Source organism: Syngnathus scovelli, chromosome 14, assembly GCF_024217435.2.
Source record: "Syngnathus scovelli strain Florida chromosome 14, RoL_Ssco_1.2, whole genome shotgun sequence".
In the NCBI taxonomy this organism is placed as follows: domain Eukaryota; kingdom Metazoa; phylum Chordata; class Actinopteri; order Syngnathiformes; family Syngnathidae; genus Syngnathus; species Syngnathus scovelli.
Genome location: NC_090860.1, coordinates 1748784 through 1775750, shown reverse-complemented (window position 1 = coordinate 1775750; position 26967 = coordinate 1748784). Strand labels below are relative to the sequence as shown.

Sequence of the window (26967 nt, the reverse complement as noted above, 5' to 3'; positions counted from 1 at the left end):
CAGTGCGTCTTGCCTTGCTCAGAACACTAGCGATCACGAAACCCTCGAGTTCCACGTAGAAGCCTTCTTTGAACGACTTTGATCACCTATGTTAACTTGGTTACATAGTTATCTTCGTTATAGTATTTCCCTCGGTTCGAGGCGCTTTGATTTCCCCTTTTTCTCTCTCGGTTCGAGGCGCCTTAGTTTCCCCCTTTTTTCCCTCATATTGAGGCGCTTTTTGTTACTACTGCCATTGGAGAAAATAAACACATCTTTGGACTTTGGAAACTCTGCATTCGAGTCCTCTCCCTGCTCCGCGCCTGACAGATGAATAAATAATAAATAAACAAATAATATAATAAATACGAGGAGCAAAAATGGAGCAAGTGTGCATACAGCAGACAGTCAGAATATAGCGCAAAAATACAGGACGCTACGCAGAAGGGGGGAGAGAGTTCAGGATCCTAACGGCCTGAAGTATGAAGCTGTTGGTGAGTCTGGTGGTGCGGGAGCGCAGGCTCCTGTACCTCTTCCCAGAGGGCAGAAGATCAAACAATGAGTGAACGGGGTGACTCACACCACTCACAATCGTGGTTGCCTTGCGGGTGAGATGGGAGGTGTAAATGTCCTTCAGGGAGGGGAATGAAGCACCATTAATCTTACCAGCCGTGTTCACTATGCGCTGCAGGGCCTTCATGTTGTATTCAGTGTAGCTACCACCCGAAACATCACGTGTCACACAAATGCAGCCTGTAAATGATGCGCATGTGACATTGGCCTGTCGAAAATGGCAGAGAACGGGAGACAGCTTTGTTTCAAAGTAGGCCTCATTCGATAGTTGAATCCGAGACCTCTCCTACCCTAAGCGAGAATCATGCCCCTCGACCAACGAGCCCTGTATCAAATTAGCTGACGCCGTTACATTCCGATTGGTAGCGAATATGACATTGACCTGAGGACTGCATTTCGGTGATTAACGAATTTTGATAAATATCATGGCGTGGGTTTTCTCCGGGCACTCCGGTTTCCTCCCACATTCCAAAAACATGCTTGGTAGGCCGATTGAAGACTCCAAATTGTCCCTAGGTGTGAGTGTGAGTGCGATTGGTTGTCTGTCTCTGTGTGCCCTGCGATTGGCTGGCAACCAGTTCAGGGTGTCCCCCACCTACTGCCTGATGACGGCTGGGATAGGCTCCAGCACGCCCGCGACCCCCGTGGGGACTAAGCGGTTCAGAAAATGGATGGATGGATCATGGCCAGTTTGCGCGTATTCTTTCAGGGTCATAATTGTATGTCTACCGCTGCCTCGTGGCAGCCAGGCCTAAAAAAAGATAGGAATGCCTGAGGGAGTTTCACCAAGATGAATTAAGAAAAACTTGATGAAATAAAGTGGATATTAAAACATAGGTGGACGTAATGTCTGGAAGCTTGTGTTTAACAGAAGACTGTTTGGCAACAATGAACAATGGACAAATTCAGCCAGGTAATTTAATTAGGCCGTGACCCAGATTTGTTCCGGGGATGCTGCGGCCACAACGCTACACGATCATGCAATAGCATACAATGAGTTTAGGGTCTTTTTTTAGGATCTGCAGCCAGGACACCCAGGCATACAATGAAAGAATGTTGATGTTAAAATGTTGGTGGAACTATCAGACTTCCAAAGACTTGAGATGAGACAACATTGGAAAAACTTGACAGTGTCCTTAAGTCACTTCAATGCATAAGTTTCAAGTGCACATAGCTAATGTTGACCAAAATGTGCCATATAAGGTAGCGAGGAATTGAAACTAGAATCTTCTGTTCCGTAGTCAGATGCATTATCCATTGTGTCCATTGCCCAGGAATAGGTTGTACCTTCCAAGCTTGTGTGTAATACTTTTGCAAACATGATTCAACCGGAGTTGCTGGGGCCGCAACGCAGAGTACTTATCACTATACGATCATGGCTTATATGCGGAAGCATAAAATGAGTTCAAAACCTTTAGGATCTTCAACCAGGACACCTAGGCAGACCATGAAAGAATGTTGATGTCAAAATGTTGGTGGAATTATCCAACTGCGCAGATCCGATAATCCCAAAGATTTGGGGTGAGACAACATTGAAAAAACGTTTTTCTTTGTTGACAGTGTCACTTCTTTTGTGGCTTACCTCTTCATCATTTCACATCTAAAGTATCGTATCATATTACCTTGCGGGTTATACTACACCGTACATACCATATCATGTCGCCCATACAACTCATGCATGAGATGCAGTGGCTGAGATATTCAGGCGATGTGTTGCTACCCGATTGTGGTCTCCACTCATCATTTCATATCACATCCTCGCCGGATTTTCAATATCTTCACATCGAAAGTATCTTGGCACAACGTATATAATGTGATGTGTCAACACAAATTGTCCAAGAAGAGGCGGCCGAGAGTTTAAGGTGATGGATTGACAATCCGCTGTGCTCTGCACGCATGGATTCCCATCCTCGTCGAAGGGTGGTTTTGAATCTGGAATCTGGCTTGTATTTGACTCTACATAGTAATATTTATATGCTCTTTGGCGGCTAGGTGGTACACTGGTTAGCACGTCCACTTCACAGTTAGGAAAGTGCGGGTTCGATTCCACCAACAGCTGTTGCATGTTGTTGATGATGTCTGTTGCTGGGTCAGGAAAACTAAGATGTGGAGTAACGGTTTGTTCTTTATTGGCAAGATCTTGGAATTGTTTAATGGCGGTCAATGCACACGGCACTTCAGCAGATGTAACAACATCCCCCATCTCCAGGTCAAGCTATTATACTGTCCGGAAAAGGTGGGAAAGCGTCACCTGACTATTTGGTATCTATGTTTATAAGAGAGTCACTGTCCTGTGTGTGTGTGTGTGTGTGTGTGTGTGTGTGTGCGCGCGTGCGTGCGTGCGTGCGTGCGCGCGTGCGTGCGCGCGCGCGTGCGCGCGTGTGTGTAAGTGTGAGTACGTGTGTGTGTGTGTCTATTCCATGGTGTAATGGTTAGCACTCTGGACTCTGAATCCAGTGATCCGAGTTTTAAGTTTCAGTGGTACCTCAAATAATTGGTCAAATAGTATTTGATAAAGTAATCACATGTTCTCCGAGTTACAATGTCAACTGGTGGAACTTACTTTAGATCTTGGATGGTTCGAAAGCTAATGCTCTTCTAGATTACCGTATAATGTTGGCATGGTGTGATTGTGAGCACTCTGAATCTAGCAATACAAGCTCAGGTCTTGGTGGAACTTACAATTTGTAGTCATTTGTCTGGAACAAAAATTTGGAAATTCCAATCCAGTACATTGTGTACAGCACTATGAGTGTGTAATCACTGCTTCCACTAATTTTGTCAGTTTAGTAAAATGAGCGCCTTAGAGAGTGCATTGTGCTTAGAAAAATGATGCCCCTCCTTCTGTCACTGCCAGGGTTCCATAGTGTAATGGTAAGTACTCTGGACACTGAATCCAGCATTCTGAGTTCAAGTCTTGGTGGGACCTCAAATATATTGTCATATAGCTGGGTAGAAATTGTGAAATGGTTGCTTGTGTGCTGCCCCATGAAAGCCTATGCTTCTATACACCTGAGGGTTCCTTGAACACTCAACTCTGAAACCAGTGATCCCAGCTCAAGTCTCGGTTGGACCTCAACCCTTTGGTCATATACGGTCATATGCAAAAGTTTCATTCGTATGCAAAATCAATTTCAAGATTTTCCTTTATAAATCATTGGCTGTTCAGATCAGCAATATCAGTTAAATATATCATATAACGGACAGAGACAAAGACATTTGAAAAGTGAAATGAAGTTCATGGGAGTTACAGATTTGTCAAGAAGAATGGTCCAATATACCTTCAACCAGAATCCACACTCACATTAGAAGCAGCTATAGAAGCTTTAGGAAGTATCTAGAGCAGTGGTTCTTAACCTTGTTGGCGGTACCAAACCCCAGCAGTTTCATATGCGCATTCACCAAACCCCTCTTTAGTGATTTTTTTTTTTCTTCAAGACAGAGATGTTTTTACTGGTGCACAAAATGAGCCGTGCATAAACATCACCTTGTTCAAAGAATAAAACAAACACAATGCATGAATTCACAACAAATGACATACCAGCAAATCAGTGTGACTTCTGCTTTTGCCTTTGCGAGACCAGTTCAGATATGTGGATATATAAATCAAGTGTGTTCGGACCTCTGCAGTGGAGGCTCTGTCGAACCCCTGAAAACGACTCACCGAACCCCCAGGGTTTGACCGAACCCAGGTTAAGAACCACTGGTCTAGAGGCTGTTATTTCTGCAAAAGGAGGATCTACTAAATTTATGTACCTGCCTACCTTTGTTGAAATAATGATTGCACACTGTCTGCAAATCCAATAAACTTCTTTTCACTTCTCAAATATCACTGTCGCCATCCACCGTGTATGGATTCGGGCTAGCCCGCAAGATTAAATTGGGCTAGTTGATCAACAGCAATGTTTTAAAGAAGGGTTCGTCTGGGAGTTGAACCCAGGACCTCCCACACCCAAAGCGAGAATCATACCCTTAGACCAACGAACAAGAATGAGGGCTTGCGGACCATGTTACATTCCGTGTAACGTTGGCCTGTCAAACGCTCCACATAATGATAGACAACAGTGTTTGCAAGAGGAGCTTGTCCGGGAGCTAAACCCAGGCAATCATGCACCCAAAGCAAGAATCATGCAAGAATCATTCCCCTGTACCAATGAGCCCCATAGTCGACCAGCTGACCCCGTTACATTCCGATTGGTAGCCCATGTGACATGGACCTGAAGACTGAATGTCAGTGATTAATGGAATAAATGGAATCTGGTTGGCCTAATGCTCCTAATTCCCTAACTTCAAGCCCTAACGCTAACTCTAAAACCCTAATAATAACCAAACCCTAATAATTAACCCCTAACCTGCTAACTCGCTAACGGTAACCCCCTCACATTTAACCCTAACCTTCAATGCTCCCCCTAAAGGTAGTGCCCTCTAAACTTGAAGGCAGGCATATATGAACCAGACCAGCAGATTGTCCCATTTCAGTACTGTTTTAGAAACCTTTACAGATTACAAATCCACATAATTGGTATATGCACATGTGTTCCGTGAGCGTTCTCCTTTCTGTCCCCTCCCTTTCCTTTCTTCCGCCAAGCAGTGCATCTTGCCCCAACAGAGGGCATGTTCCTCGTTAGTATCGTGAATAGTATCTCTGCTTGTTGCGTGAAAGACCGGGGTTCGCTTTTCAACCCAAGTGCGTTAACCTATGTTTGCAGCAGAGTTATTATATAGCTGCATTGGTTGTGCGTGCGTCTGAACTTGAGTGACCTGTAAGTTTTTCAAATTGAACTGAAACTTTCATCTGTAGCCACCTTCTACTAAATCAGTGGTCCCCAACCTCTTTTGTGCCACGGACCGGTTACGTGTCAGAAATATTTTCGTGGACCGGCCTTTATATAAATAAATAACACATTTATACACCGTATGTTTCGGACTATAAGTCGAGGTTTTTTTTCATACTTTGGGTGGGGGGGCAACTTTTACTCAGGAGCGACTTATATGTGAATTTTTTCACAAATTTTTACTTTATCATTAACACTTTACTTATTTACTAGTATAGTTGATCACTTCACATGTTATTTTCACTTTTTAACCGCATGAGGGGGCACTATGGCTGTGGAATAATTGGAGCCTCACTGACAATGAGTTCCATTTACTGACTTCCGAAGTCGGGAGATTTAGTGATTTGGAGTTATACAGATTATTCGATAAACTTGTTATTTATTTTATAGTTATTTGATATGTAGTTTATTTAGAGTAGCAACGTGTATGTTGTTAGACTTCAGTAGTTTCCGATTTTTTAGGGAGGCCGTGAAGGCAGCAGGGCGTGGGGGGGGGGGGGCGGAAAGAGCGATCCTGGGCGCTTGCGTGTGTTGGCTCACATGTTGAGCTCTTGATTTGTGAAATAAAGAGCCGGCCTGTTACCAAACCCACGTCTTGTCTGGTACTTCTGTAACGCTACGATATAGTTATATATGTAGATCTGTGGAATAATTGGAGCCGCCAACTGAAAATGAGGCTGACATCGGCGCCGCACGTAGGTCCGGAATCGACAGCTGTTTATTTTGGGTTTTTTTTTACACATAGGATGAATATTCCGGTGGATTTAATAATTTGGAGTGACACGGATGGTTTGTTAAAATTGATGTTTATATTACATTTATTTGATATATCTAGTCTGACGTCCGTGGCACACGTATTCTTTCCGGCGTCAATTTTTTTTTCTTTTTTTTTTTTTCTCAAGTGACACGGAAGACGAAGATTCTGATGGATTTATTGATTTGGAGTGACATGCATGGTTCGATAAAATAGTTGTTTATATTTTTGTTATTTCATACATAGTTTATATATTGTTATATGGGCCTGTAGCAAAATTTGAACTGCAACGCGCCGCTGACATCGGACTTGTTGACTTGACTTAAATCACTGACATTCAGTCTTCAGGTCCATGTCACATGGGCTACCAATCGGAATATAACGGGGTCAGCTGGTCTAGTATGGGGCTCATTGGTGCAGGGGAATGATTCTTGCCTAGGGTTCTTTGATTACCCGGGTAAAACTCCCGGACGGGCTCTTCTTTGAAACACTGTTGTCTATTGTTGTGTGGAGTGTTTGACAGGCGTATGTTACACAGAATGTACCATGGTCTGCAAGCTTTCTTTGAGGCTCGTTGGTCTAGGGCATGGGTGTCAAACTCATTTTTGTCGCGGGCCACATTGTAGTCAAAGTTTCCCTCGACGGGCCATTATGACTGTCAACCCAAATAAATAAACGCCTCATATTATATACAGTATAAGCTACAAAACAAACTGACAAATAATTGCTTTTTCAAATCAGACTCGTGGAAACTTTTCACATATTTCAAAAATAATTTTAAGAAGATTCTTAAAAGTTCCGACAATTTGCAATGTTAGTATGACATAGATTTAATGCACAATTTGTCGTTGCGGGCCACAGAAAATGATACGGTGGGCCATAACTGGCCTCCGGGCCTCGAGTTTGACACCAGTGGTCTAGGGGTATGAATCTTGCTTTGGGTGTGAGAGGTCTGGGGTTTAACTCCCAGATGATCCCTTCGTTAAAACATTGCTGTTGATCAACTAGCCCCATTTCATCTGAGGTGCATGTCACATGGGCTGTCAATTGAAACGAAACGGGTTGTGTTCATTTACCTTGGGTCTCTTGAATCTGTTGTTTCGATTCTCTTCACTTGTTTAGCAACAGTGACCAGCAGACAAATTCAACAAGGTCATTTGATTATACCATAACCCGGATTCGAATGCAGCATTAACCACTACACGATCATGGCCTGTATGCAGTAGCGTTAATAAGCTGCACATGTTGGCCATGATCGTATAGTGGTTAGTACTCTGTGTTGTGGCTGCAGCAACCCCGGTTCGAATCCGGGTCATGGCACACTTTTCACCAATTACTGTGTGGAATTTGTCCCTTTCTTACTATTGCTAAACAGCCATCTTTTGGACAATGACGATTTTCCACACGTTTGCGGTCTTAAATTGTAGGGCGAGTGGCGCAATGGATAAAGCATCATGGCGTATTCAAATAATGTAATGCAACCCCAGTTTGAATCTGGTTAATAGCCGAATGAACTTGTTGCAGTTATTTTTTATTCACCCTCAACAGTCTTACGTTGGACCATGACAAATTTACATACACGCAAGCTTACAGAAAATGACAACTTCCCGTGGGGCTAGTGGCTCGTTCCTTGCTCTGAACGGACAGCCAAAACGATTCCTAACACTTACTAATCAAGTCCTAACCAATTCCTGTGTGTGTATGGGGGGGGGGGGCAAAGGAACCAATCAGATGGCCCGAATCCATGCATGGCCGATGACGGCACAGTGATATTTGAGAATTGAAATGAAGTTTATAGGATTTGCAGACAGTGTACAATCATTATTTAAACAAAAGTAGGCAGGCGCATACATTTGGAAACCCCAACAGAAAAATGACATCAATATTTAGTAGTTCCTCCTTTTGCAGAAATAACAGCCTCTGAACCAGTAGTTCTTAACCTGGATTCGGTCAAACTCTAGGGGTTCGGTGAGTCGGTCTCAGGGGTTTAGCAGAGCCTCCCTCCACTGCGGAGGTCCGAACACACCTGATTTATAAATTCGTGATAACGTATATCTGAACTGGTCTCGCAAAGGCAACAGCAGAAGTACTACTGATTTGCTGGTATGTCATTTGTCGTGAATTCATGCATTGTGTTGGTTTTATTCTTTCAACAAGATGGTGTCCATGCACTTCTGCATAAGTTCCGCTCTAGTCTTCTGGCCCAACTCTTTCGTACATATGATGACCATGGAAAGTTCTTTGCGAATGATCAATCTTTGCCTTTCATGTTCATCGGGACTACCCTTTTAATACCCTTGTAATACACTTACACTGTGTATTTGGATAGAGACTGCTGAAAGGGGACACATATATGCCTCGTGAACTACATGCATTACTGCGGGTGAAGAAGAGTGAACAAATAAGTCAGCAGACAAGCTTGCCGATTTATTAGTGCCCAGAAGAGCAGCACTCTGTTCCGTACTGTAACCTGTTAGGTTTGTTCCCGGTTCTTTATCTTTAATGCTCGATATGCTAACAGCAATTACCAAGAGGCAGCCTTCACAGTTTAACTCTTTAATGTATGCCAGAATGATCGATGCACAGCTGTGGAGCCCTTTCTGCCAGATGCGAAAGAAGGTCCCTCTCTCAGCGCCAAGCTTCCTGCTCTTATACTACTCTGGGCCGCCTTCCTGCAAGGAGGCGACTCTGCCTAATCTGTATGATAACGTGTGACCTTGTAGTCTTAACTGAGAGCGAATTCTACATATGTGCAAAGGGTGTCATAGAGAAGAGAAAGCTAATAAAGCAAGAGAAGGGTTGCAGCGATATAACGGCATAGCTCAAGCTACCCAGCTAAACACATGTGCCAAAGAGGCCTATTCTAACAAACCGTTGGTGAGAATGGCTAGAGATAGACTCTTATTGTTCCTCCCCACGGAAATCTTTAGTAAAAGGCGAACGATTTATTCGATCTGAAGAGAAAAAAGAGTGAGCTGATAATCTGGGTGAAAACGGGCCACCCCACTGCTGGTCTCACCAAATTCACAGGCGGTCTCACACTCAAATTGCAGCAACCATTCCTTCTAATACAAACAATAGACGTTCATAGATTTACTATACTTAGAAGGCCTCAACCTAAATAGAAGGTTTAAACGAACGAGTATTTTGTGTTCATTAATGTCTTTTTTACTTAAAACATTGTTGGCGCACAGGATTGTAGGTACCTGATCGAACACATTCTTTCAAACAGCGATTGGGCGTCTATTTTGAGTATTGAAGGTAAAAACAGTTGTATGTCTTGGTACGTGTACTTTTGATATCAGAGAATGGGAAATGATCCCATCTCTGTGTTTTATTTGAAAACATGTGATTTCATAACGACACAAATCGGGAAAGAAAATACGATCGTAATTTCTCAAATGATTTCTCAAATTTCAGAAGTGCTCTATATCTCTCGTGTCGCAAATAATTGAGGCTTTTGTCGTTGCAGTGGAGGTGAATTTGGAGTGTAATTCACCTCCACTGCGACGGTGGCGTTCGAGATTTGACATTTGAATATAAATCTGTCCGTTACATTCCGATTGGTAGCGAATATGACATGGACCTGAGGACTGCATTTTAGTGATGAACGAATTCTGATTAATATCATAGCCGGTTTGGGCGTGTCCTTTCAGGGTCATATTTTGTTTCTACCGCTGCCTCGTGGCAGCCAGGCCTAAAAAAAGATGGGAACACCTGAGGGAGGGAGTTTCACCAAGATGAATTTGGAAGAACTTTATGAAATAAAGTTGATGTTAAAACATAGGTGGACGTAATGTCTGGAAGCCTGCGTTCAACAGAAGGCTGTTTGGCAACAGTGAACAACGGACAAATTCAGCAAGGTAATTTACTGACGCCATGACCCAGATTCGTTCCGGTGATGCTACGGCCACAACACTATACGATCATGACCAATATGCAATCGCATACAATAAGTTTAGGGTCTTTTCTTTAGGATCTTCAGCCAAGACACCCATGAAAGAATGTTGATGTTAAAATGTCGGTGGAACTATCCAACTGTGCAGATCCGATGATCCCAAAGATTTGGGGTGAGACAACATTGAAAAAACGTTTTGCTTTGTTTACAGTGTCACTTATTTTGTGGCTTACCTTTTCTTCGTTACACATCTAAAGTATCGTATCATTTTACCTTGCGGCTTATACTACACCGTACATACCATATCACGTCGCCTATTCAACTCATGCATGAGATGCGATGGCTGAAATATTTAGGCGATGGGTTGCTACTCCATTGTGCTCTCCACTCATCATTTCATATCACATCCTCGTCGTTCATTCACATCCAAAGTATCTTGGCACAACATACGTAACATGACTTATCAACACAAGACGAGGTGGCCGAGAGGTTAAGGCGATGGCTTGCTAATCCGTTGTGCTCTGCACGCATGGGTTCAAATCCCATCCTCGTCGAAGGCTTGCTTTGAGAGAATATTTGCCACAAACTAAACAGGAAAGAGGGTTCTCACCTGTGTATGTGTTTTGAACTGTCGCTTCTCTGAGAATCTTTGACCACAAACTGAGCAGGCAAAAGGTTTTTCTCACCAGTGTGGGTTCTTGTGTGTCTTTTGAAGTTTCCCATCTCTGAGAATCTTTGGCCACAAACTGACTAAGAAAAAGGCTTTTCACCTGTGTGTGTTCTTGCATGTGTTTCTAAATTTACCTTCTGAGAGAATCTTTGGCCACAAACTGAGCAGGAAAAAGGGTTCTTACCAGTGTGGGTTGTTGTGTGTCTTTTCAAGCTTCCTTTCTCTGAGAATCTTTGGCCACAAGCTGAGCAGGAAACATTTTTTTCACCTGTGTGTGTTCTTCCATGTGTTTTTAAGTTTACCTTCTGGGAGAATCTTTGAAATTCTGCTGGAATGTAATGGGGTCAGCTGGTCTACTATGGGGCTCATTGGTGCAGGGGAATGATTCTCGCCTAGGGTTCTTTGATTGCCCGGGTTAAACTCCCGGACGAGCTCTTCTTTGAAACACTGTTGTCTATCGTTGTGTGGAGTCAAAGTCAAAGTCAAAGTCAAAGTCAGCTTTATTGTCAATTTCTCCACATGCCAAAGACACACAAAGAAACCGAAATTTCGTTCCCCCCTATCCCACGGTGACAAGACATGGCTCACAACAGACAAACAAGTAAACAAGTATAACAAAAGCGTGCTGAATAAATAATTAATAAATAACACAACAATAAATAAATAAATAAATAAATAAATAAATAAATAAATAAGAGGAGCAGAAAAAAAAGGAGCAAGTGCGCGTACAGCAGACATTCCCGAAAATAGCGCAACAGTGCCGCACGCTACGCAGAAGGGGGTAGCGAGTTCAGGGCCCTAACAGCCTGGAGAAAGAAGCTGTTGGCGAGTCTGGTGGTGCGGGAGCGCAGGCTCCTGTACCTCTTCCCAGAGGGCAGAAGGTCAAACAAAGAGTGAGCCGGGTGACTCACATCTCTGGCAATCGAGGTTGCCTTGCGGGTGAGATGGGAGGTGTAAATGTCCTTCAGGGAGGGGAGCGAAGCACCAATAGTCTTACCAGCCGTATTCACTATGCGCTGCAGGGCCTTCAAGTTCTGTTCAGTGCAGTTACCACCCCAGACAGTGATGCAACTGGTGAGGACGCTCTCAATGGTGCCATGGTAGAATTGTAGACAGGACTGCCTGAGGAGCACATGCACGCCTGAGCTTCCGCAGGAAGTACAGGCGGCGCTGAGCTTTCTTTGCCAGTGACGAGGTGTTTGCGGACCAGGAGAGGTCCTCACTGATGTGCACCCCCAGGAACTTGGTGCAGCTCACCCTCTCCACCACAGCACCGTCGATGATCAGCGGCAGGTGTGTTGTGTGACCCTTCCGGAAGTCAACAATGATTTCCTTGGTCTTATTGACGTTCAGCAGGAGGTTGTTGTCCCTGCACCACGTGGTCAGAAGGTCAACTTCCGACCTGTACCGAGTCTCGTCGCCTTTCGTGATGAGACCCACCAGAGTCGTGTCGTCAGCAAACTTCACTATGTGCTTGTCGCTGTAGGTCGCAGTGCAGTCATGCGTCAGCAGGGTGAAGAGCAATGGACTGAGCACGCAGCCCTGGGGGGCCCCCGTGCTCAGCGTGATGCTGGCGGAGATTTTGTCGCCAACACGCACCACCTGAGGCCTCTGACAGAGGAAGTCCAGTATCCAGTTGCAGAGGGAGGTACTGAGGCCCAGCTCGTCGAGTTTGCAGATGAGTCGCTGCGGCACAATGGTGTTGAAGGCAGAGCTGAAGTCCACAAACAGCAACCTCACATATGAGTCCTTTCTCATATGACAGGCCAATGTTACACAGAATGTACCATGGTCTGCAAGCTTTCTTTGAGGCTCGTTGGTCTAGGGCATGGGTGTCAAACTCATTTTTGTCGCGGGCCACATTGTAGTCAAAGTTTCCCTCGACGGGCCATTATGACTGTCAACCCAAATAAATAAACGCCTCATATTATATACAGTATAAGCTACAAAACAAACTGACAAATAATTGCTTTTTCAAATCAGACTCGTGGAAACTTTTCACATATTTCAAAAATAATTTTAAGAAGATTCTTAAAAGTTCCGACAATTTGCAATGTTAGTATGACATAGATTTAATGCACAATTTGTCGTTGCGGGCCACAGAAAATGATACGGTGGGCCATAACTGGCCCCCGGGCCTCGAGTTTGACACCAGTGGTCTAGGGGTATGAATCTTGCTTTGGGTGTGAGAGGTCTCGGGTTTAACTCCCAGATGATCCCTTCGTTAAAACATTGCTGTTGATCAACTAGCCCCATTTCATCTGAGGTGCATGTCACATGGGCTGTCAATTGAAACGAAACGGGTTGTGTTCATTTACCTTGGGTCTCTTGAATCTGTTGTTTCGATTCTCATCACTTGAATCTGCCGTCATGTGTCATCCATTGCGCCACTCACCCTACAAGACTGTATCGACTGTAAACTTGTGTGGAAAACTGTCATTGTCCAAAGGAAGGCTGTTTAGCAACAGTGACCAGCAGACAAATTCATCAAAGTAATTTGATTATACCATAACCCGGATTCGAATGGAACACAACCATTAACCACTACACGATCATGGCCTGTATGCAGTAGCGTTAAATAAGTTGCACATATTGGCCATGATCATATAGTGGTTAGTACTCGGCGTTGTGGCTGCAGCAACAACCCTGGTTCGAATCAGGGTCATGGCATACTCAAATAACTATGTGGAATTTGTCCCTTGCTCACTATTGCTGAACAGCCATCTTTTGGACAATGACGATTTTCCTCACGTTTGCGGTCGATAGCCTTAACTTGTAGGGCAAATGGCGCAATGGATAAAGCATCATGGCATATTCAAATAATGTCACCCATTTTTTTTTTGTTTTTCATTTTTGCAAAAGTGTTACACACAAGTTTATAAGCCACATATTCCTGTGGGGCTCGTGGAGCAATGGATAACGCATCTGTCTACAAATCAAAAGATTCCAGGACTCCTGGCCAGCTCACATACCATTTTGTGGTCAACATTAGCTATGTGTAATTTATGTAAACTTTTGGGTTGAAGTAACTCACAGACACTGTCAAAAATTAGTCTTTCCAATTTTGTCTGATCTCAAGTCTTAGGAATCATCGGATCTGCGTAGTTATTGGATAGTTCAACCAACATTTTAACATCGACATTCTTTCATGGTCTGCCTGGGTGTCGTGGCTGAAGTTCCTAGAGAAAAGACCCTAAACATGCAACTGCATATTGGCCATAATATAGCAATGAGGCGGCTGCAACCCCAGTTTGAATCTGGTTAATAGCAGAATAAACTTGTTGCAGTTATTTTTTATTCACCCTAAACAGTCTTACGTTGGACCATGACAAATTTACATACACACAAGCTTACAGAAAATGACAACTTCCCGTGGGGCTAGTGGCTTGTTTCTTGCTCTGAACAGACAGGCAAAACGATTCCTAGCATTTACTAATCAAGTCCTAACCAATTCCTGTGTGTATGGGGGGGCAAAGGAACGAATCAGATGGCCCGAATCCATGCATGGCGGATGATGGCAGTGATCAACACAGATATTTGAGAAGTGAAATGAAGTTTATAGGATTTGCAGACAGTGTGCAATCATTATTTAAACAAAAGTAGGCAGGTGCATACATTTGGAAACTCCAACAGAAAAATGACAGCAATATTTAGTAGATCCTCCTTTTGCAGAAATGACTGCCTCTAAACCAGTGGTTCTTAACCTGGATTTGGTCAAACTCTAGGGGTTCGGTGAGTCGGTCTCAGGGGTTCAGCAGAGCCTCCACTGCGGAGGTCCGAACACACCAGATTTATAAATTCGTGATAAAGCATATCTGAACTGGTCTCGCAAAGGCAATAGCAGAAGTCACACCGATTTGCTGGTATGTCATTTGTCGTGAATTCATGCATTGTGTTGGTTTTATTCTTTCAGCAAGGTGGTGTTCATGCACTTCTGCATGAGTTCCGCTCTATTCTGGCCCAACTCTTTCGGTGCAGCCGTTGTACATATGATGACCCTGGAAAGTTCTTGGCGAATTATCCATCTTTGCCTTTCATGTTCATCGGGTCTACCATTTTAATAGGTATCTACACTGTGTATTTGGATAGAGACTGCTGAAAGGGGAAGCATATATGCCGTTGGTGAGAATGGGTAGAGATAGACTCTTAGTGTTCCTCCCCACGGAAATCTTTAGTAAAAGGCGAAAGATTTATTCCATCTGAAAAGAAAGAGAGATCTGATAATCTGGGTCAAAACGGGCCACGTCACTGCTGGTCTCACCAAATTCACAGGCAGTCTCACACTCAAATTGCAGCAACCAGTCCTTCTAATACAAACAATAGACGTTGATAGATTTATTATACTTACAAGGACTCAACCTAAATAGAAGGTTTAAACAAGTATTTTGTTTTCATTAATGTCTTTTTTACTTTAAACATCTTTGGCGCACAGGATTGTAGGTACCTGATCAAACCTTCTTTCAAACAGCGTCACCTATCGATTGGGCGTCTATTATGAGTATTGAAGGTAAAAACAGTTGTATGTCTTGGTACGTGTACTTTTGGTATGAGAGAATGGGAAATGATCCCATCTCTGTGTTTTATTTGAAAACGTGTGATTTCATAACTTTATTCAAATCGGGAAACAAAATACGATCGTAATTTCTCAAATGATTTCTCAAATTTCAGAAGTGCTCTATATCTCTCGTGTCGCAAATAATTGAGGCTTTTCTCGTTGCTGGCATGGTTTGGAGTGTAATTTACCTCCACTGTGATGGTGGCGTTCGATATTTGACATTTGAATATAAATCTGTCAATTTACTTTAGAAAGTAAATGTTGTTTTCTAGAAATCCATACTGAGATGTATGAGGAACAACAATCGGGCGTATTCTTAAAAAGACAGACCTACAGCCGACAAAAAGGTTTTGATACGTTCATATCATATGACGAGTCAGGAACGTGGTAATTCCATATTATTTTGCATTGACTAATTTGGTTAATACAGTTTAGCAAGCAAATGCACAGTTCCATAGTACAGTTAATAACATGCTCAAAAGCATTCAGTGTGTCACAGCACCGCAGACCTAAACTCCATGTGCGTACGACTGCGTGTGATTTTTGTTTTAATCAGAAAGACCAGGGGAGAGCGCGAACGCAGTCCACGACTGTTGTGTTTATACGGAGTAGAGATGAACGCGAATGCAACTTCTTTATTCAGCAACTTTTTATTTTGTCCCCACTCATGTCTTACATAGCAGTACAATGCCCCTGGCGCACCACAGAGCCCCCAACTGTCAACATTATTTGAGACCTCCAATAACAAACTATATAATATTATAGTTTCAACATACGATAATACCACATCTCCCTTTTTCCAGGGATCATAGGGTAGACTGCCTTTGTCTCGTCAGACCTTAGAGCAGTGGTTCTTAACCTGGGTTCGATCGAACCCTAGTGAGTCGGCTACAGGGGTTCGGCAGAGCTGGTATGTCATTGCCCCGCCCCCGCCCCGCTCACCCCCCCCCCCCCCCCCCCCCCGCCCACGGATGGCTGAACACACCTGAATATCGTGTAAATTCGTGAAAACGCATATCTGAACTGTTCTTGCAAAGGCAACAGCAGAAGTCACACTGATTTGCTGGTATGTCATCCCCCCCTATATAGAGGGGTTCGGTGAATGTGCACATGAAACTGATGGGGTTCGTTTAACCCGCCCCCCAAAGAGGGGTTTGTTGAATGCACATATGGACCTGATGGGGTTCGGTACCTCCAAAAAGGTTAAGAACCACTGCCTTAGAGGATTATTCTGCCTCTTGTGTAGAAAGGTCTGTTCCTAACTTTTGCCAAGGTCTTTCAGGGCACCCTGATGGCACGAGTGCCTCTTTTGGGTTGTGTCGCTCTTGTATGCATGTCCTGCAGTTCAGTACCATTTTGTTCACTTGCTGGCTGAGTCCCGGCCACCACACAGATTGACGTGCACGTGATTTACATTCCAGGACACCTAAGTGTCCTTCGTGTAATTTTAACAGCACGTCGTTCCTCATTGCGGAAGATATTACCAGTCGTGTGTCCTTTAGCATCTTTCACTGTTAATGTGGCTCGCTCCGGCCAGTCATTTTTCAGCGCTGGTTCCTGTTTTGCATGTGCTGGCCATCCTTCCATGCACATGGTCATGACACGCGAGCAGACACTGTCGGCTTTCAACTGCTCTTTCAGGTTTTCTGTATATGATGAGCTGACAGGTAGACTCTCAGTGACACAGTCCACAAATATGTTTGTGCTCTCCATCAGCTCCTGGTCATCAGTGGATATGCGTCATTTTACAGGTTGCACGTGAAAGTGTGTCTGCTGTCCAAAGCGACTTTCCTGGTACGTGCACGATGGAGTATGAGTAGCGCATCACCCTCATCCTGAAACCCTGGATTCTCTGTGGCAAAAGATCCAGTGCTTGGGCTCCAAGCAGGATGAGAAGGGGTTTATGGTCGGTCTCCAGGCAAAACTCCTTTCCAATGAGGAAATCCCGAAACCGTTCACAAGCCCATGTGAGGCCCATGTGAGGCCCAGAGCTTCCTTCTCCACCTGTGTGTATCGTTGCTCAGTTGGAGTGAGTGACCGTGATGCGTAAGACACAGGCTTCCATCCTTCCCCTCATTTCTGAAGAATTACGCCCCCCAACCCATACGATGATGCATCAGCAGATACTTTGGTGTCTCTGCCCGGGTCATACATAGCCAGCACCGGAGGAGAGGACAGAGCTTTCTTTAGGTCTTCAAATGCTGCTGCCTGGTCCATGTCCCAGACCCAGCAGTTTTTTTCTTTGAGAAACATATACACATTCAAACCGGTTAAATCCACACACAATCGCAGCTGTCTTTTGTCCTTTTGGGGCACGACCACCATGCCGGCACACCAATCAGTTGGCTCCTTCACCCGACTAATGACGCCCAGAGCTTCCATGCGCTGGAGCTCTCTCTTGACTTCACCCACCAGTGGTAGTGGAATCCTCCTGGGTTTTTTTACTGAATATGGCACGGCACCTGGCTTGACCTTTATGGTGTATGGTTGTTGTAGCTAACCCAGACCGCTGCGCAACTTGGGGTAACTTGCCTTGAAAGTCTCCATGTCTATGCTGTCGACTCGGATAAGCAAGCCAAGAAATGTGCTCTGGTTTTGATCAATATATCAGTGTTTTTTTTCATTTGCCGTTCTCATCCCTGATGTTTAGCTCTGCTTCAAAATGAGGCTTGTCATCTTTCTGTGGCAACTGTGATTTTTTTCTGTGGCTCATCACCTGACACCTACCCACAGTTTGCGGTGTATTTGTCTCCCTAGACTCAATATATATATTTGTGTGTGTATATATAAACAGTGATCTCCAAGAACCACCATCATGTGTTTTTTTTTTTTTTTAACAACGATTACTTCTAGAACATTCCTTGAAAATAATACGTCCTCATCAGTGAGTTGTTTTAGAACAGGCCTGTCGGCTACTCATGTGGTAGTTGGGGGCTGCCTTTTGCCGATGGGCACAACTGTAGTGAATGCAAACTTCCTGTGTTGCAGAGAAGAACCAGCGGACACACATAGTCATTGCTTTTCTTTTTGTACCTTTAATCAGAAATCTGCTATTGGCTGTAATGAAGATTTGGCACACAAAACGTACCTATATTCCTGGACTTGGACTCTGACTCGGGGACTCGGACTCGGTCGGACTCTGTCATTTTTGCCGGACTCGGACTCAGACTCGGTGCTGATTTTGACCGAGTTCACCGAGTCCGACAATAAAAAAATCACGTTCAATTTTATTTTCATCATGCTGCTCAGAATGCGAGTAGGAATACTGTCCACAGCCCTGCTTACGATCAATGCGGCCACGTTGAGTTGCACTTAGGCTAATGTTTACATTATGTACCAATGTCAAGGACGATTATGTCACCCATCTTATATCATTGATGTGTTTCGATAGTTGTGGGGTCGTCACTAATTATTTGTGTTTAGATAAATGTCTGAGCTATAATGGTGTAATTAATGATTAAAAAATATTATCTTACATGTCCCGTGTTTCAGAATGGTTATTTAATTGGGCAAGAGTGTTTTCAAGCGTTTTGCCTCATGCCAATGGCACTCAGGGCTAAGGGTGGGCTTCAATGACCATTTTTGTAAAGCCACGCATTTAATACCATGTCAAATAATATATTAGAGTGTAGGTTATGTTCCAATGTATCCACTTCTATCGGTTAAATTGTCAACCGTACATTTATGTCTATGCCTCGAGTGATCTACGTTATGAACTAGCACAACTCCGGTGGGGCAGGGAAAATGTTATCGATCCGACGTCCGATTGGAACGTCGCCTCACTTTTACGTCCGCCCTCTCAGCAAGGGATCCTATATAAGCTGAACCAGCCAGTGTGAAAGCAGTTGCGTTCGTTCTGATAGATTTTTATCTAAATTAGCCTTGACTAAAGACGAAGCAGTCACATGAATTAACGGAAAAAATTGACAGCCGGACTAGGACCCGGACTCGGACTCGGTGGTCAAGAGGCCGGACTCGGTGCAAAAATCCGACCGAGTCCACAGCCCTGGCTCAAACCTCATTGAATAAAGTACATAAGCAGACAAGTATATTCACATATTAAATAAATAAAAGAAAACATTTTAAACATATAATTATACCTACACACCAAATCAATAAAGAAGACATAACTAGACATTTTTGATAAGTGGTAATGAGAAAGGTTTTTATAACTTTATGTTCTGATATATATATATATTTCTGAGCACTTTGAAATAACAAATGTTTTTTGATATATTGCCTGAATAGCTTAATGACCCTTAAGGAACTGTTCAATGCATGCCTGATGATTTTCTAAATCACGGACACTGCCAAAGTCGTCTAAAAATGTTCAGTACTTGATTGTATCTTATGTTTTGACTAATTCTAGACACCAGTTTTCGATTACTACTGAACGTTCTGGACAGAGGGAAATATTTTGCCTAACAAAGAAAAGATATGGTTGAAAGCATGATTAAACTAAGAATATGATGACGTAAGCAAGTACATGGAGATCAAAAGAACAAACAAACAAAAACATGGTAAGTGGTGAGTACAAACTTTGCATGGTCAGGGAACATTAATAAATAGGTAGATGATGTCACAGCCAAAAGCTCACATAATTCCGTACAAAATGACAAAATTGAAAGAATGATGAATGGATGAGGTGGAACAGTATATGTGCAAGAATGTTTACAGGAAGGTCACTTGGAGATAAAACCAGCAGGTGCCAGAGGGAGACAGCCAAGCCAAAGACGATCGTCAAGGCTGAAAGACGGAAAGGACAACAACAGCCCCCACAAATCGAATCTCCCATAATCAGCACCCAACCCCACGGAACCAGCTCTCACCGAACCAGCACCCACTCCCATGGAATCAAACTCTCCTGTGAACTTGCCCCACCCCAAAGACTCATCACCCATCAAACTCGGCCCACACTGGCCGACTGAATATAAGCTGACCAAAGAACCTTGAACGTGGCCTTTTCTGAATGGAGACTTTGCGCTCTTGAAAGGCCCAGCGCTGTATTGTACTTTCCTGAAGACAGAGCTTTCTGAACAAGAATTGTGATTGAACTCAACCAACCTGTGTAAGTCTAATTTCTGCTTCAGTGTCTTAGCATTTTCCTAAATCTGAAGAAATCAAACGAGCACACAGTGAGTAAATTGGATAACTGGTGATTGGCAATGACTTTTGCCGTGAGGCGCAGATAGTGCGCTCCCTAAATTGTGGACAAAATCCAACAGGTGCATGAACTCAATCTGTTCTTCAACAGATTTGATTCCGCCTCCCCCCCACCCCTTCACCTCGCTCCGCATCTTTTTCTGCCACCTTCGACACTCCAGCCCCCCCCGCCAGCTCACCAACCCCCTCCCCCGGAGTCACTCTTCTGTCTCCTGTCTCCACTCCATCACCCCGGTCTTCCGACATCCCCCTCTTCTTTACAGATCTTCAGGTTCACTTCAGAAAGATCAAAGCAGGGAAGACCCCGGGCCCAGACGGCATCTGGCCGAGACTGCTCAGGGATTGTGCGGACCAGCTGAGTGGTGTGGTCAGGTACCTGTTCAACCTAAGCCTGAGCCTGAACAAGGTCCCAGTACTGTGGAAGACCTCCTGCGTGGTCCCTGTACCAAAGGTGCCATGCCCCAAGGAGCCTAACCACTTCAGGCCTATTGCCTTGACTTCCCACCTGATGAAGACTATGAAGAGGATCATCCTGGGTCACCTGCGTTCACTAGTGGGAGTGCAGCTGGACCCCCTGCAGTTTGCTTACCTGCCTGGTGTTGGGGTGGACAATGCATTGATTTATTTACTGCACAGAACACTGCTTCACCTGGAGGACAACAGGAGCACTGGGAAGATCATGTTCTTTGTTTTCTTCAGCGCTTTTAACACCATCCAGCCGTCACTGCTTAGGGTGAAGATGGAGAAGGCGGGTGTGGACCAGTGCCTGACTGCATGGACAACGGACTTCCTCACCGACCGGCCGCAGTTTGTGAGGTTACATCGCAGTGAGTCCGACGTGGTGCACTGCAGCACTGGTGTCCCCCAGGGTAGGGTGCTCCTTTCCTTTTCACCCTGTTCACGTCAGACTTTACCCACGACACCGCACACTGCCACATCCAGAAGTTCTCCGACGACATGGCCATTGTTTGAAATGTCGCAGAGGGGAACGATCTGGAATATAGGTTGGTCATCAAAGACTTTGTCAGCTGGTGTGAGCTCAACCAGCATCAGGTGAACAACACCAGCAAGACGAAGGGGTTGATTGTGAGCTTCGGGAGGACAGCACCCATCTTCACTCCAATGAACATCCAGGGATCGGACAGTGAGGTAGTGGAGAACTACAAATTCCTGGGTGTTCGCCTTAACAACAAACTGGACTGGACTGGACTGATCACACCCATATCCTGTACAAAAAGGGCCAGAGTCGCCTCCATCTGCTGAGGAGACTGAGGTCCTTCGGTGTGTGCAGGGCTCTCCTCCGGACCTTCTATGACTCTATGGTGGCCTCGGCCATCATCTACGCTGTGGTCTGCTGGGGTGGGGGCAGTAGTGACCGGGACAGGGGGGGACTGAATAAGATGCTCAGAAGAGTGAGCTCTGTTCTGGGCTGTCCCCTGGACTCCATTGAGGTTGTGGGTGAGAGGAGGACGTTGATTAAGCTTAAATCCATCATGGACAACACCTCTCACCACCTCCATGAGAGTGTGCGGTTCCTGAGTAGCTCCTTTAGCGGCAGACTTTTGCACCCTCGGTGTAGGAAGGAACGGTTCCTCAGGTCCTTCATTCCCTCTGCTGTCAGACTTTACAACATGCATGCCGCCTGATAAAATGAATGTGTTTCGTCTCTACTAGCAGCACTTGTGTTTATCCTTGTCTGTTATTTACCCTTTTTTGTAATTCTGGCACTTCTTTTATTCTTGCACTCGTATTATTATTGCACTGATATGCGCTGCTGTGACAAGTGAATTTTCCTGCTGTGGGATGAATAAAGTTCAATCAATCAGTCAAGAGTTGGTTCAGACTGAAGTCAAGTTTTTGATTTCAAAGCATGACACGTTAAATTGACTATGAAAGGGATCGTCTGATCCGAAGTCAGGTGCCTTATCCATTAGGCCACATCGCCATGTGAAATACTCCATGTTTTCAGTGTGGCCTTGATAAGACTGTTTAACGGTTCCCAACAAGCAAGGATGCCCAATGTGGGAACCGAACCCACGGCCCTGAGTTTAAGAGTCTCATGTTCTCTCCACTGAGCTAACCAGGCTTTTCGACCTTGGAATTGTTTCATTTTTTCATTTTTTTTGAATGGGTTAGGGGAAATAGAGAAATGTTTTAAGTGTGGCCTCTGAAACACATCTATTGATAAGACTAAAGAATCAAAGGTTCCCGACAAGTGTGGGCTGCCCAATATGGGGATAGAACCCACAACCCTGAGATTAAGACTTGCATGCTCTACCACCTGAGCTAACCAGGCTTCTCCTATTAAGAACTGTTTCATTATTTCACTTTTTTTTAATGGGTTTGGTTCACGAAAACCAGAAGCCACGTTTTAAATCTGGCCTCTGAAACACATTCGTTGATAAGACTAAACATTTAAAGGTTCCCAACAAGTGGCAGCTGTCCAATGTTGTCTCTAGTTGGAAACCCCAGCCCGAGTTGGAAACCCTAATTGGAAACCCTTGCCCCAGTTGGAATTCCTAGTTTGAAACCCTACCCGGAGTTGGAACCCTAGTTGGAAACCCTAGCCCTAGTTGGAAATGCTGGCTCTAGTGTGCAATAGAGAAAGCATTTTTTCTTTTGGTTTTTGTCACTTTGTTGCACTGAAAATGGAGATTGGGGGGGAGTCAGCACAACAAAAAAGAAATCAGAAACCAAAACATTTCTGACAGTATAGAAAAGAATAATAAATAATACATAGAATAAGGTTTACTGTCTGTGAAGTTGAGTTTAATTGAAATGGCCAGTGGTTGAATCAATTTTACAGTAAAATAGCTTTGTAAAACCAACTATTCATGGCCTCGGTAGCGCAGGCGGTAGCGCGTCAGTCTAGTAAACTGAAAGTCGTGAGTTCAACCCTCACACGGGGCTATGTTTTATTTAGTCCTAACCCTAACTCGAGCCCTTGTTGGAAACCCTAGCCCCAGTTGGAAACCCAACTTTGAGAATGGTCAGACAGAAGTACCTTTTTGTTTTGATGAAGTTCAGTTTGATGGAAATGGCCGGTGGTTGAATCAATTTTACAGTAAAATAGAATTTTAAGACAGGTGCCACAAATTCTCGTTGGCGCAGGCGGTAGCGCGTCAGTGTCGTAATCTGAAAGTCGAGAGTTTGATCCTCACACGGTGCATGATTTATATATATTCCAACCCTAAATCTAGCCCTACCTGTAAACCCTAGTCCTAGTTGGAAATCCTAGCCCTAGCCTAGTTAAGTTTGATCAAAATGGGCGGTGGTTGAATCAATTTTACAGTAAAAAACAATTGCACAAATTGCAAATGCATAGCCTCGTTCGCGGAAGTGGTAGTGTGTCAGTCTCATAATCTGGAGGTCGTAAATTCGACCCTCACACAGGGCACACTTTTATATAGTCCTAACTCTAGCCCGAGTTGGAAACCCTCATCCTCGTTGGAAGCCCCAGTTGGAAACCCTGGCCACAATTTGAAACCTTAGTTGGCTTCCCTAACCCGAGTTGGAAACCCTAGTTTCAGAATGCTCAGACTAAAAGTCACTTTATCTTTCTGTGAAGTTCAGTTTGATTGAAATGGCCGGTGGTTGGATCAATTTTACAGTAAAAAAGAATTGTAAAACTGTAAATGCACAGCCTCATTAATGCAGGTGCTAGCATGCCAGTCTCACAATCTAAAGGTCAAGAGTTCGGTCCTCAGGTGGGGCAGACTTTTTATATACCTAGTCCAAACTAGCCCTAACCCTAACTCTAGCCCTAGTTGGAAACCCTAGTCCTAGTTGGAAACCTTAGTTGAAAACCCTATTTTCAGTAGGGAGCAGGTTGCTCAGACTAAAATAACTTTTTCTTCTTTTAAGGGGTAGGGCAGCAAAGTAAGCAGGGATTGTGAATATCAGCAAGCACAGGTTGCTCAACTGGAGTCAAGAGAAACAAATTAAAAATTGTACATCAGATGAAAAATGTGCCTCTTTCTTTTGGCTTTTGTCACTGACATTTGGGGTCACCACAACAAAGATCAAAACAGCACACAAACAGTTTACCTATATTTTCCTCTTTCAATTTGATGATACACTAGACATGAATACCTGTTTAGATTTGAAATCTTATCCATTAGGCCAGATAGCCATACAGGAAATTCTGACAAGTGATAGCAGTGCAATGATTTTTGAGCATATACAGTAAATCTACAGCCTAGATTCAAGTGGAGTTAACTGACTGGATCAGAAGATTAAGGGGTTCAAGTCCCTTCGTTGTCAATTTAATGAATGTCAAGAGGAAAGTAGCCTAGTGGATAATGTGTCTAACATTAAATAATAGTTTTTATTTTGTTTCTGCATTACCCAATACATCTCCTTCACATTGTGACACATTCTCCCATTATCTGTCTGTGTTAGGTAGAGAAAAAGATTTTAAAGGAAAGGTAAGTATTGTTGTGTTGTGTTTTGTTGTATTGTGTGTTGTCATTACCGTATTTTCTGGACTATAAGTCACGTTTCTCTTCATAGTTTGGGTGGGGGGGCGACTTATACTGAGGAGCAACTTATACGTGATTTTTTGTCACAAATTTTCAAAATAAAAAAAAAAAAGCGAAAAATGGATAAACGAACCGTGATGTAGCAAGGGATTACTGTAGTTTGAACTGCAAGTGACATCAGCGGCGCGGCGGTTGTTTACTTAAAGGACAAAGGATTCGATCACGGGATGACGAAGATGACGAAGGGCCCCATGTACTACCGGCATCTTTAGTGGCTTTGCTTGTAAGTGACACAGAGGACGAAGAGTTTTTTTTTTTTTTTTTCCCAATGATCATCACACACACATCTGGATGTGGTGAGATTTGTCCTCTGCATTCAACCCATCCCCGTGTGATTTTGATCCATCCCCTGGGGGAGAGGGGAGCAGTGAGCAGCAGCGGTGCCGCGCTCGGGAATCATTTGGTGATCTAACACCCAATTCCACCCCTTAATGTTGAGTGCCAAGCAGGGAGGCAATGGATCCCATTTTTATAGGTATGACCCGGCCGGGGTTTGAACCCACAACCTTCCAGTCTCAGGGCGGACACTCTACCACTAGTTTGAAGGATTTAATGATTTGGAGTGACACAGAAGGTTTGAAAAACTATTATATGTTTCACGCACACCCGGTCCTATTCTATGGAGCTCTCTTCCACCTCTGTGGCTGGAAGTGCCACCTCCAGGGATGGAAGTCCACGCCGCCACACGCCTGGAAGTCGATGCCGGTGCTTGGGGCTGTGTGGCGGTGAACTGTTTATGTTATTGTTATTTGATATATTTGTCATTTTCAAAACTTGTTCAGGAAAAAAAATATTATTCAGTGGTAATGTTGGACGTTTTCAATAAATACAAATTCATACAGTTTTAGGGTTCTCAGGTTAAAAAAGGCAATGCATGCACGGGGGCCCCCAGGGCTGCGTGCTCAGTCCATTGCTCTGCATGACTGCACTGCGACCTACAGCGACAACCGCATAGTGAAGTTTGCTGACGACACGACTCTGGTGGGTCTCATCACGAAGGGCGACGAGACTCGGTACAGGTCGGAAGTTGACCTTCTGACCATGTGGTGCAGGGACAACAACCTCCTGCTGAACGTCAATAAGACCAAGGAAATCGTTGTTGACTTCCGGAAGGGTCACACAACACACCTGCCGCTGATCATCGACGGTGCTGTGGTGGAGTGGGTGAGCTGCACCAAGTTCCTGGGGGTGCACATCAGTGAGGACCTCTCCTGGTCCGCAAACACCTCGTCACTGGCAAATAAAGCTCAGCGCCGCCTGTACTTCCTGCGGAAGCTCAGGCGTGCATGTGCTCCTCAGGCAGTCCTGTCTACATTATACCGTGGCACCATTGAGAGCGTCCTCACCAGTTGCATCGCTGTCTGGGGTGGTAACTGCACTGAACAGAACTTGAAGGCCCTGCAGCGCATAGTGAATACGGCTGGTAAGATTATTGGTGCTTCGCTCCCCTCCCTGAAGGACATTTACACCTCCCATCTCGCCCGCAAGGCAACCTCGATTGCCAGAGATGTGAGTCACCCGGCTCACTCTTTGTTTGACCTTCTGCCCTCTGGGAAGAGGTATAGGAGCCTGCGCTCCCGCACCACCAGACTCGCCAACAGCTTCTTTCTCCAGGCTGTTAGGGCCCTGAACTCGCTACCCCCTTCTGCGTAGCGTGCGGCACTGTTGCGCTATTTTCTGGAATGTCTGCTGTACGCACACTTGCTCCTTTTTTTGCTCCTCTTATTTATTTATTTATTTATTTATTTGTTGTGTTATTTATTCATTATTTATTCAGCACGCTTTTGTTATACTTGTTTACTTGTTTGTCTGTTGTGGGCCATGTCTTGTCACCATGGGATAGGGGGGAACGAACTTTCGGTTTCTTTGTATGTCTTCGGCATGTGGACAAATTAACAATAAAGCTGACTTTGACTTAAACAGTTCTACGAATCCTGTTTCATCCACTGAGTGTGTATGTGTGCCACACGTTTTTAGCAATTAAGCCCGTGACTGAAGA

The 26967-nt window shown here is 44.3% G+C and overlaps 4 non-coding genes across 4 annotated transcripts; 1 reads left to right on the top strand and 3 right to left on the bottom strand.

Annotated features, from left to right (window-relative positions):
- Positions 1–9003: 9003 nt before the first annotated feature.
- Positions 9004–9115, bottom strand: LOC125981577 (U5 spliceosomal RNA). Its single transcript, XR_007486066.1, has one exon. It is a non-coding gene; the product is annotated as a U5 spliceosomal RNA (small nuclear RNA).
- A 5699-nt stretch (positions 9116–14814) lies between these two features.
- LOC125981582 (U5 spliceosomal RNA) lies at positions 14815–14926 on the bottom strand. Its single transcript, XR_007486070.1, has one exon. It is a non-coding gene; the product is annotated as a U5 spliceosomal RNA (small nuclear RNA).
- A 7514-nt stretch (positions 14927–22440) lies between these two features.
- On the bottom strand, positions 22441–22513 carry trnak-cuu (transfer RNA lysine (anticodon CUU)). Its single transcript has one exon. It is a non-coding gene; the product is annotated as a tRNA-Lys (tRNA).
- A 751-nt stretch (positions 22514–23264) lies between these two features.
- Positions 23265–23337, top strand: trnat-agu (transfer RNA threonine (anticodon AGU)). The gene has a single exon. It is a non-coding gene; the product is annotated as a tRNA-Thr (tRNA).
- Positions 23338–26967: the final 3630 nt, after the last annotated feature.